The sequence below is a fragment of the Triticum dicoccoides genome, chromosome 3B (genome assembly GCF_002162155.2).
Source record: "Triticum dicoccoides isolate Atlit2015 ecotype Zavitan chromosome 3B, WEW_v2.0, whole genome shotgun sequence".
Classification (NCBI taxonomy): domain Eukaryota; kingdom Viridiplantae; phylum Streptophyta; class Magnoliopsida; order Poales; family Poaceae; genus Triticum; species Triticum dicoccoides.
The window spans coordinates 415330647-415343596 of record NC_041385.1 but is presented as its reverse complement, the minus strand read 5'-3'; positions in this window follow the sequence as shown (position 1 = coordinate 415343596).

Sequence of the window (12950 nt, the reverse complement as noted above, 5' to 3'; positions counted from 1 at the left end):
GGCACCCTTCAACCCTTAGCTATTCCTGAATGGAAATGGGATAAAATTGGTATGGATTTCATTACCGGTTTTCCCAGGACCAAGACAGGGAATGATGCTATTTTCGTCGTGGTCGATCGTCTTTCCAAAGTAGCCCATTTCTTACCTGTTCGTGAGAGTATAACCGCTAGTCAGCTGGCAGATTTGTACATCTCCCGAATAGTGTCTCTCCATGGTGTTCCTTTGGAAATTAACTCGGATCGAGGAAGTCTTTTCACCTCTCGATTTTGGGAAAGTTTCCAAAATGCTATGGGGACTCGTCTCTCCTTTAGCACCGCCTTCCACCCTCAGTCGAGTGGTCAAGTGGAACGCGTCAACCAGATTCTAGAAGACATGCTTCGAGCCTCTGTTATCTCATTCGGAATGGACTGGGAGAAGTGCCTTCCATTTGCCGAATTCGCTTACAACAACAGCTATCAATCTAGCTTGGGTAAAGCCCCTTTTGAAGTTCTCTATGGACGACGGTGTCGAACACCCCTTAACTGGTCAGAGACCGGGGAAAGACAATTCTTTGGCCCGGACATGATTCAGGAAGCAGAAGAACAAGTTCGCATCGTTCGTGAAAAGTTGAAAACAGCCCAATCTCGTCAAAAGAGTCAATATGACCGAAAACATAAGGCTATGACTTTCGAGGTTGACGAGAAGGATTATCTTCGGGTCACCCCTCTGAAGGGAACCCATCGTTTCGGTATCAAAGGCAAATTGGCTCCTCGTTACATTGGACCTTTTCGCATTCTTGCCAAACGAGGAGAAGTTGCCTACCAGTTGGAACTACCTCCGCACCTCTCCAGAGTCCACGATGTCTTCCACGTTTCTCAACTCAGGCGTTGCTTCTCGGATCCTATCCGTGAAGTGGACCACGAAACGCTTGATCTCCAAGATAATCTTACATATCGAGAGTACCCCATTCGTATCCTCGATCAGGCCGAACGTACCACCCGACGTCATAATATCAAGTTTCTCAAAGTTCAATGGTCGCACCATTCGGAGGATGAAGCAACCTGGGAAAGGGAGGATCGTCTTCGACTCGAGTATCCTGCCTTCTTCCCGGAGGAACCCAAATCTCGGGACGAGATTCTTTTGAGTGGGGGTGAGTTGTCACATCCTAGTTAGCCATGCATTAGAGTGTTGCATCATGTTTACTCTTTCATCAGAAACTTGAAATGGGGATCTGTGAAACCCTCAGAATCATTTTTGAAATGACCCAAATAAAAATTTCTCCAAAAGGGTCCAAGAAAATGCTCATGTTGCCCTCTGAAAATATTGGACAGAGATAAAAATCAAACCAATATTTTTAAGAGCTCATAGGTATTTATTTTGGGCATTTGGAATTAATGCATAAATATTTGCATTGGAAATATATTAATTATATATATTAATATATGTCCAAATATTATGCCAAATATAAAGGAGCTCTGGAATAATATATATAGCTCCTGCAAAAATTGGCATAAGTTAAATAAATGATTTAATATATTATTTAAATCAAAACAAATGTCAGAAATTAGAAAACAGAAAAAAAAATAAAAGGGAGAAGCTTACGTGGGCTCCTCCCTGTGCAGCCCAGCCAGCTGGCCGGCCCAGCCAGCAGCCGGCCCAGCCCACCTCCCTCCTCTGTCGTCTTCGTCCCGACAGAGGGAGGGGAGTATGGCCGGCGCGCGCGCGCGCCACCGCGCCACGCCACCTCTCTCCCTGCCTGCCTGCCCTCCCCTCCTCGCCTCGATGCCCTGGACGACGCCACGCCTCCCCCCTGCTCTCTCTCACTCTCCCCCGGCTCTTCCCTCCTCTCCCTCGCTCTCTCTCTCACACGGCCGAACACCACCATCGCCGCCGTTCGCCACAGCAGCCGTCTCCGGCCACCCCTCGCTCCCCCGACTAGCTCAGAAGCTCCGCCACGACCCCCTCTTCCTCCCCACCGCTCCACAGCTCCCCGGAAGCCCTGCATCGCCGCCACGTCGCCGTTCCCCTCTTCGGGCTCCGACCATCATCGCCGTCGAATTCGTCGTCTCCAGCGCGTCCCCGAGCCCGCTAACCATCCCTGCAGCTCCGCGGTGAGCCCCCGGATAGTTTCCCCCTTCTCCCCTGGCCTCTTCCGACCTCTAGGCCGTAGCCCCACCTTGGCCGAGAGCTCCACGCCGCCGGCGATGTCGCCGTCGTGGCCACGGTCACCGTAGCACCCAACCGAGCACACTATCGTGCTCCACACCTCACTAGGAGCACGCAGCACGCACTAACGCATCCCCAAACCCCCTGCAACACCGATCCCGACCGCACCCGAACTCCAGCGGCCGCAGCCGAGCTCGCCGCCGTCGACTCCGGCCACCCCAGGCCCAGCCACGGCCACCGTTCGACGCGCGGGAGCAAGGGCTCTCCAACGAGCCCAAGCACGGCCTCGCCTGTGCCCTGTAGCGCGATCCCGCATCGCGCCGCCGTCTCGGGCCTCGCCGGCGTCACGTCGCCGGTGGGTTTGACCCACTTTGACCACGGCAGGACCCCCCCTGAGTCCCTGACAGGTGGGCCCAGCCCTGTAGCTAATTAGGATTAGTGCTAACCACTGTTAGTCAACCCCTGACACTGACCAGTGGGCCCCAGCGCCACTAATCCCTAATTAGGATTAAACTAACCCTGTTTAACCCCCCTGTCACTGACGTGTGGACCCCACACGTCAGGTTTGACCCTAGACAGCCGCAGTTGACCACTGACGTCATGCTGACGTCATGCTGGCGCAATAATTATAATTTCTGGATTTAATTTAAATCAGGAAATTCCAGAATATTATTTAAACTTCAAAAATTCATAACTTTTATTCTGTAACTCCAAATTGGACAAATTATATATGAAAAATGATCAGAAAAATCCAATCTATCCATCTGTACTATTTTCATGCATGATCAAACAAGTTAAATTGATGTTTTAAGCAGAACAAGAAAAAGCACTTAAAGAGGCCATGTTTGAGTTTGAAATTTGAATCTTTGATTCAAATTTGTTCAAACCCTTCTGGTTTTAGTTGCATTAGCCCAACACACTCATCTTGCCATGTCTCATGCATGCATCATATTGTTGCACATTGTTTGGTGATGTTTGCGTATCGATGTCCTTTGCGACAGGTTCTGCCTCCGAGGAGTACCGTGATTACCCTAACGAAGAACCGTATCAGTGCATCGAACCATCAGGCAAGCAACCAACCATTTGATCATATCGATACAATCCCATGTTCTTGCTCCTGCTCTCTTTTACTGCATTAAGACAACGCGTTTCAAACTGCTGTGTGCTACGGTAGTTGAACCCATTTCCTCTGCATGACCTGTCATTGCCACAGTAACTAGATGAAACCCACTAGCATGTGTAGGAGTTGATTGAGCCATATGTATGTGTTGTTCCTACCTTGCTATGCCTGCTATGCTTAGAGTCGTGTCAGGTCTGTTTCATCTGGGTGATGGGCTAGAGTGAAATGATTATGTCGGTAATGAGAGTGGTGTGGTGAACACGATTTGGTAAAGGTATCGATGAGAGGCCATGTAGGAGTACATGGTGGGTTGTTTCATTGAAGCCGACCTTAAGCACTGAGATCTGTATGTGTGATTTAAGATACAGCTACTACCATGCATTGGGCCCTGAAATATGACCCCGCTCGACTTCTTATTCACCCTAGCCCTCTGTCCAGGAGTTGCACGTAGTTTCTGGTGTTTGTAGCCTACTGGAGGCCGTGGACAGCGCTGACCGTAGGGGTGGGCTGTGATGCGGTAGGTACGTGGCACGGTGTACCGAATACCCGTTAGGTATCTCGGGAACCCTGTTCACATCGTTCGGGGCCGTATGGGAAACCTCGGCCGGACTCCCTGCGGATGGAACCTGAATAGGCGATAAACCTGGACTAGAGGCTTAAGTGTTTAGGTAGGTCGTGGTCTACACCCACGCCGGCTTTCGCTTGAAGTCTGCCGAGCACATGTCGTGTGCAGACGCTAAGTGGTGGAAACATGTATGAAGAAGTACACCCCTGCAGGGTTATCATAATCTATTCGAATAGCCGCGTCCGCGGTAAAGGACTACTGGGTTGCCTATACAGTTCATAGACAAGTAAATGGAAACTACTAAAAGCCTCAAGATAAGTGTGAGTGCCGAGGATGGCTCTTCCGTAGGAAGACGGAGGTGGATCCTCGGTAGTGTATTGAAGTGGTGAGTAGTGGACTCGTGTGCGCAAAACCATTTCAAGTTGAAGGATCGTAGGATAGCCTAGCCAAGAGTCAAAGCTGGCTTGCTGCAATAACTCCACCAACCCTTCTTGATAATATGCATGTATGTAGGATCTGATGTAAGTCTTGCTGAGTACCTTTGTACTCATGTTGCTATAATCTACATTTTTTACAGAAGACGCTGCAACCCCTTCTGATGGGTTCTATGTAGACGTTGACATCAACGAGTAGGCTAAGGACCCAGGTGGTGACCCTGAGCTTGTGATGGACCACGTAGTATAGTTAGGCTTTCCAAGCCTCTTTTATTTTACTAATTGTCTGTACTCAGACAATGTACTTCCGCTGCTGGTTTGTACGACTGTATGACTTGTATGTTGGGTCGTGAGACCCGTACCTTTGTGTATGTTATGTATGGCTCCCTGAGCCTTAAATAAAGTACTTGTGTCGTAGAGTCATGTTGTGATGCTTCGTTGTATTTGCACATATCGAGCATATTGTGTGTATGATTGAAATGCTTGGTATGTGTGGGATCTGACTATCTAGTTGTTTATCTTTAGTAGCCTCTCTTACCGGGAAATGTCTCCTAGTGTTACCGCTGAGCCATGGTAGCTTGCTACTACTCTGGAACACTTAGGCTGGCCGGCATGTGTCCTTCTTCGTTCCTGTGTCTGTCCCTTCGGGGAAATGTCACGCATTGAGTACCGGAGTCCTGTTAGCCCGCTACAGCCCGGTTTACCGGAGTCCTGCTAGCCCAGTGCTACAGCCCGGACCCACTTGCTGATGACCGACACGTTCGAAGCTGGGTCATGGATGCCTGTCCCTGTAAGTCTGTGCCACTTTGGGTTTACGACTAGTCATGTCAGCCCGGGCTCCTTATCATATGGATGCTAGCGACACTATCATATACGTGAGCCAAAAGGCGCAAACGGTCCCGGGCAAAGGTAAGGCGACACCCGTGGGGATACCGTGCGTGAGGACGCAAAGTGATATGAGGTGTTACCGGCTAGATCGATGTGACATCGAGTCGGGGTCCTGACAGCATTGGTATTCGCTGGCTTTGACTTTGACCACGGGTGGGCCCTGGTTGACTCCCCTAAGTCAATGACAGGTGGGGCCCAGCCCTGTTAATTAAACATGTTTAGTTTTAATTAAACATTAATTAAAATAATCACCCTGACATGCGGGACCCACTGTCAGGTTTGACCCTGACGTGTTCCGTTGACCTGCTGACGTCACACTGACGTCAGGCTGACGCAATAATGATTTTCTGGAATTATTTTAAATCAGGAAATTCCAGAATATTATTTAAACTTCAAAAATTCATAACTTTTACTCTGTAACTCCAAATCAGACAAATTATATATGAAAAATGATCAGAAAAATCAAATCTATCCATCTGTACTATTTTCATGCATGACTAAACAAGTTAACTTGATGTTTAATGCAGAACAAGGAAAAGCACTTTAAAAGGCCATGTTTGAGTTTGAAATTTGAATATTTGATTCAAATTGGTTCAAACCCTTCTGGTTTTAGTTGCATTAGCCCAACACACTCATATTGCCATGTTTCATGCATGCATCATATTGTTGCACATTGTTTGGTGATGGTTGTGTATCGGTGTCCTTTGCGACAGGTTCTGCCTCCGAGGAGTACCGTGATTACCCTAACGAAGAACCTTATCCGTGCATCGAACCATCAGGCAAGCAACCAACCATTTGATCATATCGATACAATCCCATGTTCTCGCTCCTGCTCTCTTTTACTGCATTAAGACAACGCGTTTCAAACTGCTGTGTGCTACGGTAGTTGAACCCATTTCCTCTGCATGACCTGTCATTGCCACAGTAACTAGATGAAACCCACTAGCATGTGTAGGAGTTGATTGAGCCATATGTATGTGTTGTTCCTACCTTGCTATGCCTGCTATGCTTAGAGTCGTGTCAGGTCTGGTTCATCTGGGTGATGGGCTAGAGTGAAATGATTATGTCGGTAATGAGAGTGGTGTGGTGAACACGATTTGGTAAAGGTATCGATGAGAGGCCATGTAGGAGTACATGGTGGGTTGTTTCATTGAAGCCGACCTTAAGCACTGAGATCTGTATGCGTGATTTAAGATACAGCTACTACCATGCATTGGGCCCTGAAATATGACCCCGCTCGACTTCTTATTCACCCTAGCTCTCTGTCCAGGAGTTGCAAGTAGTTTCTGGTGTTTGTAGCCTACTGGAGGCCGTGCACAGCGCTGACCATAGGGGTGGGCTGTGATGCGGTAGGTACGTGGCCGGGTGTACCGAATACCCGTTAGGTATCTCGGGAACCCTGTTCACATCGTTCGGGGCCGTATGGGAAACCTCGGCCGGACTCCCTGCGGATGGAACCTGAATAGGCGATAAACCTGGACTAGAGGCTTAAGTGTTTAGGTAGGTCGTGGTCTACACCCACGCCGGCTTTCGCTTGAAGTCTGCCGAGCACATGTCGTGTGCAGACGCTAAGTGGTGGAAACATGTATGAAGAAGTACACCCCTGCAGGGTTATCATAATCTATTCGAATAGCCGCGTCCGCGGTAAAGGACTACTTGGTTGCCTATACAGTTCATAGACAAGTAAATGGAAACTGTTAAAAGCCTCAAGATAAGTGTGAGTGCCGAGGATGGCTCTTCCGTAGGAAGACGGAGGTGGATCCTCGGTAGTGTATTGAATTGGTGAGTAGTGGACTCGTGTGCGCAAAACCATTTCAGTTGGAGTATCGTAGGATAGCCTAGCCAAGAGTCAAAGCTGGCTTGCTGCAATAACTCCACCAACCCTTCTTGATACTATGCATGTATGTAGGATCTGATGTAAGTCTTGCTGAGTACCTTTGTACTCATGTTGCTATAATCTACATTTTTACAGAAGACGCTGCAACCCCTTCTGGTGGGTTCTATGTAGACGTTGACATCAACGAGTAGGCTAAAGACCCAGGTGGTGACCCTGAGCTTGTGAAGGACCACGTAGTATAGCTAGGCTTTCCAAGCCTCTTTTATTTTACTAGTTGTCTGTACTCAGACAAGTTACTTCCGCTGCTGGTTTGTATGACTGTATGACTTGTATGTTGGGTCGTGAGACCCGTACCTTTGTGTATGTTATGTATGGCTCACTGAGCCTTAAATAAAGTACTTGTGTCGTAGAGTCATGTTGTGATGCTTCGTTGTATTTGCACATATCGAGCATATTGTGTGTATGATTGAAATGCTTGGTATGTGTGGGATCTGACTATCTAGTTGTTTATCTTTAGTAGCCTCTCTTACCGGGAAATGTCTCCTAGTGTTACCGCTGAGCCATGGTAGCTTGCTACTGCTCTGGAACACTTAGGCTGGCCGGCATGTGTCCTTCTTCGTTCCTGTGTCTGTCCCTTCGGGAAATGTCACGCTTTGAGTACCGGAGTCCTGTTAGCCCGCTACAGCCCGGTTTACCGGAGTCCTGCTAGCCCAGTGCTACAGCCCGGACCCACTTGCTGATGACCGACACGTTCGAAGCTGGGTCATGGATGCCTGTCCCTGTAAGTCTGTGCCACTTTGGGTTTACGACTAGTCATGTCAGCCCGGGCTCCTTATCATATGGATGCTAGCGACACTATCATATACGTGAGCCAAAAAGGCGCAAACGGTCCCGGGAAAAGGTAAGACGACACCCGTGGGGATACCGTGCGTGAGGCCGCAAAGTGATATGAGGTGTTACCGGCTAGATCGATGTGACATCGAGTCGGGGTCCTGACATTTGGGCTCAGATGGAGCATCCCCTAATCTTATAGCATCTCCCATCAGCTTTTGAGCTTTAGGTGCTGGTGCAGCAACCTCTTCTTCTTCTTCTTCTTCTTCTTCTTCTTCTTCTTCTTCTTCTTCTTCTTCTTCTTCTTCTTCTTCTTCAGAGTATCTCCTCATGGAGGGCTTGCCAAGTACTTTGGCAGTAGTAGTTCTGACTCTCTTCTTATTCTTCTTCTCTTGGCCAGCAGCTTCATCATCAGACTCAATGGTGAATTTCATGGTTTCACCAGTGGCAACCTTCCTAGGTTTGGAAGTGGGAATTCTCCTTGCAGGTGCCTTCTTTTGCATTCTTGGCTTAGTGGATGCAGCTATGCCATATTCCTTCTTCAGCACCTTCTTCTTAGAAGTGGCCTCATCCTCAACAGCAACATAGTCCTCATCTTCAGAATCTGAGGTCTTCTTCTTTCTGGCCCTGGTGGCTGCCTTGGGCAAATTGCTGGGTGTGCTCCTGCTACCCTCATCATAACTGCTAGAGGGACTAGTGCCCTCACTCATGTGAATTTGCTCCTCAGACTTTTTCTGACTGTCACTCTGATCTGACATGATGCAAACTCTGACAGCAGACCCCTAATGCGGCGATGGATTTGCTACGGCGACAACGGCGGAGCAGAATCCCGTTGACAGCGGCGGAGACCAGCGACGGGAGGTCGCTGGCGACGAGGAGAACGATCCGGAGACCCGAAGAGGCAGAGCAGGCTGTGCACGGGCGAAGAGTTTCGGAAAAGTTTCCAAATTTTGGCCTGGGGGTATATATAGCCTAATCCTGTCAGTGTGACCGTGTGGAACAACTCGGTGGCACCGAGATGCATAACTGCAAGCAGTTACTGCAACTCGGTGTGACCTAAAAGTTCAAATCGGTTGCACCAAGATTGAAAACCTAGATCAACTTAGTAATCTCGGTATGACCGAAATGGTTGAATCGGTCAGACCGAAACACACAAAGAGATTTTGGAAGTTTAAGTCTATGATGAATTGGGGACTCCGAGTGATCCTCACACAGAGTGGTTCGAATCTGACTTGATCAAACTTTGTGATATAGCATGAATAGAGTTTGAGACAAGAAAAACATAGATAGCTAGAGAAGGTTCTTAGGCATTCTTGTCCATCCACTTGGCAAAAGAAAAGAAACCAAACAATCAAAGCTACAAGTGGATGTCCTCGAATGAGTAAATTATGCAACCAACATGCTCACACAATAAAATGGCAAATGAAATATGTGGCAAAGCATGCACAACCATTTCTAGCATCTATCAAGCAATTAGCGATGACTAGGTCATCTATATATGACTATATTGACTTAGGAGTCAAATGGGAACATTTGATCATAGGTCATACTCATCGTTTAAGCACAAGTGGGTTACCACTTTTACATAAAGCATTGTTGTGTTCACACCATTAGAGTTGCTTTGGCTCAATTCTTTGAGTAAAGCCCCCCCTAGATGTGAGATCCCCCCTAAGAGGGATGAACTAACCTTGGGTTTTGTCGATGATGACTTCACGTAGGTGTTGAAGATGTGGATGCTCAATGTTGATGTATATCATTTGGAGCAATCCTCTGGAGTGAGTTGCACTTTCAATATGTACACGGGTTAGTCCCACAAGGAACAAACAAGGATATCCATTAACATAGAGTGATGCACACACACAAGATGATTTCTATGAAAGCATTAGGTTACCTTATCCCTTGTCTTACCAACAAGAGGGTTTGTGACTCCTTGAACTAGTGCAAGATATGGAAGTTGATTGCACTTGTCCTTGCCAAAATGATAAGAGTGAAATATGTTGGCGGAGTCACCCTCAAGAACTCTCTAGTTCTTCTTCTTCGGGATCCACATCATCTTGATGGGAATCCTTGGAGTTGTAGTCGTACTTGATGAAGTAGAACTTGATGTAGTCTTGGGAACCCACTTGACCAAGGCCTTAGGAGCTTCTTCGAATGCATCAATCTCCTCTTGAAGCTTGTCCTTGCCTTTTTGCTTGTGGTCTTGTGGTGGAAGATCATCTTGAGCTTGTGTCCCTTTGAAAGAAGTAGGATCATACTTCTCTTGTTGAGGAACAAACTTCGTCTTGGGGTATTGATCTTCTTCCCACTCAACTCCATTGGCATTGAACTTCCGTTCAAAACCAACACCTTGGTTCTTCCGGTGCCTTCCTTGCTTGCGTACAATTTCCTCAAATTGCTTACTCCCGGCAAGGCTCTTGTAAACACCTTTCTCTATAATTCCCTTCAATAAGCTATTTTCTTGCTCAAGTGTAACTTGGCTAAGAGAATCATTAGTGGAATCAAGAGAACTACTAGAAGCAACAACATTGGATTTAGCATGATTATTGTTACTACTAGAGGAAGAATCTTTCTTGTTCTTGTTACTAGACTTGACTTGAGGCATGTAATTAGCTAAGAGTAAATGCTTGGCAATGTAAGAAGAACTTTTCTTGCGAAGAACATCATTGATTGCCTTTAAGAACTCATGCTCTTGCTCAAGATTGAGCTTTTCAAAGCGTAACTTCTCATGAGTCCTTAAAAGTTCTCGATGATCTCCTAAGATAGTTTCATGAGCTAACTTAAGAGTGTTTAGTTCTTTAGTTAGGAGCTCAACCTTCTCCTTATCATTTTCATTCGTTTTATCTTGATTAGCATGATTAATTGACGTTTCATCATAGTATTCCTCACTAGAGTTGTCAACAAGTAAATCATCATCACCTAACAAGTCATCTTCATCACTATTGAAATCATCATACTCGGGGTGTGATACCTTTGGGCCTTTAACAATGAAGCATCTTCCAAGTCCTTCATTTGGTGACTCAAGTATGTCATAGGAGTTGGTTGACACAAGTGCTAGACCGGCAACACCTCCATCTTGAGTATATTTGGAGTCGGAGTGATAGCTTCTCTCGGAGTGATTGTCGGAGTCGGAGCCGGATACCCATTCACCAACATGAGCTTGATGTCTTCGTTTTGTGTAGCTCCTTGATGACTTGTCCTTCCTTTCTGAATCCTTGCTTCTCCGGGATGTTCTTCGTTCATAATGATCATCTCTACTCCTTCTTTCTCTTGATGGTGATTCTTCTCTTCTACTTCTTCTTTTTGGAGAATCTTATCTTCTTTTGTAGGGTGCCGTACACTCATTGGAATAGTGTCCGGGTCTTCCACAATTGTAGCAATTACGCTCATGACTAGAAAATCTTTTGTCATTGTAGGACCTTGACTTGGAACTTCTTTCCTTGCTTCTACTCTCGTAGAACTTGTTGAAGTTCTTCACCATTAGGCTCAATTCTTCATTGAAGGTTTGTTTCTCACTTGATGATGTGGGAGCTTCACATGAGGCTTTGTAAGCACCACTTGACTTGTTGTGGAGCTCCTCCTTATCCTTGAGTGACATCTCATGAGCAACAATTCTTCCAGTGACTTCCGTTGGCTTGAGATCTTTATAATTGGGCATCATTTGGATCAATGTGCACACGGTATCATATTTTCCATCCAAAGCTCTTAGGATCTTCTTGATGATGAATTTGTCGGTCATCTCTTCACTTCCTAAGCCGGAAATCTCATTTGTGATAAGTGCAAGCCTAGAGTACATTTCAGCGACACCTTCACCATCCTTCATTTTGAACTTGTCAAGCTGACTTTGAAGCACATCCAACTTGGATTCCTTGATGGAGTCGGTACCTTTGTGCATATCAATCAAAGTATCCCAAATTTCCTTTTCTCAAGACGGCTGATTTTGTTGAATTCTTCGGGGCACAATCCGTTGAAGAGGATATCACAAGCTTGAGAATTGTATTGCAGCATCTTCTACTCTTCCGCGGTAGCTTCACGGTTTGGTTCTCTCCCATAAAAAATTCACCTTGCAAGCCAATACACACAATAGCCCAAATGACGGGGTTATGTCCAAGAATATGCATTTTCATCTTATGCTTCCAACTAGCAAAATTAGTACCATCAAAGTAAGGACCTCTACGGTGGTAATTTCCCTTGCTAGATGCCATACTCTCCTAGGTTGTGAAACCAAGGCTATGACTACCAAAAGCTATGGAAATGAAAGCAAATGGAAACCAAGGCTCTGATACCACTTGTAGGATCAAAAGTATGTCTAGAGGGGGGGGGGGGTGATTAGACTACTTGTAGGATCGAAAGCATCCTTTACCCAATTTTAGTTCTTGGCAGATTTTAGCAACTTAGCACAATTCAAGCAATCTTAACACAATTCAAGCAAGCATGCAAAGAGTATATGAGCAGCGTAAAGTAAAGCATGCAACTTGCAAGAATGTAAAGGGAAGGGTTTGGAGAGTGCAAACGCAATAGGAGACACAGATGTTTTTGTCGTGGTTCCGATAGGTGGTGCTATCGTACATCCACGTTGATGGAGATTTCAACCCACGAAGGGTAACGGCTAAGCGAGTCCACGGAGGGCTCCACCCATGAAGGGTCCATGAAGAAGCAACCTTGTCTATCACACCATGGCCGTCGCCCATGAAGGACTTGCCTCACTAGGGTAGATCTTCACGAAGTAGGCGACCTCCTTGCCCTTACAAACTCCTTGGTTCAACTCCACAATCTTGTCGGAGGCTCCCAAGTGACACCTAGCCAATCTAGGAGACACCACTCTCTAAGAAGTAACAAATGGTGTGTTGATGATGAACTCCTTGCTCTTGTACTTCAAATGATAGTCTCCCCAACACTCAACTCTCTCTCTCTCACATGATTTGGATTTGGTGGAAAGAAGATTTGAGTGGAAAGCAACTTGGGGAAGGCTAGAGATCACGATTCATATGGTAGGAATGGAATATCTTGGTCTCAACACATGAGTAGGTGGTTCTCTCTTAGAAACTGAATGTTGGAAGTGTAGGCACGTTCTGATGGCTCTCTCCATGAATGAAGAGTGGCTGGAGGGGTATATATAGCCTCCACACAAAA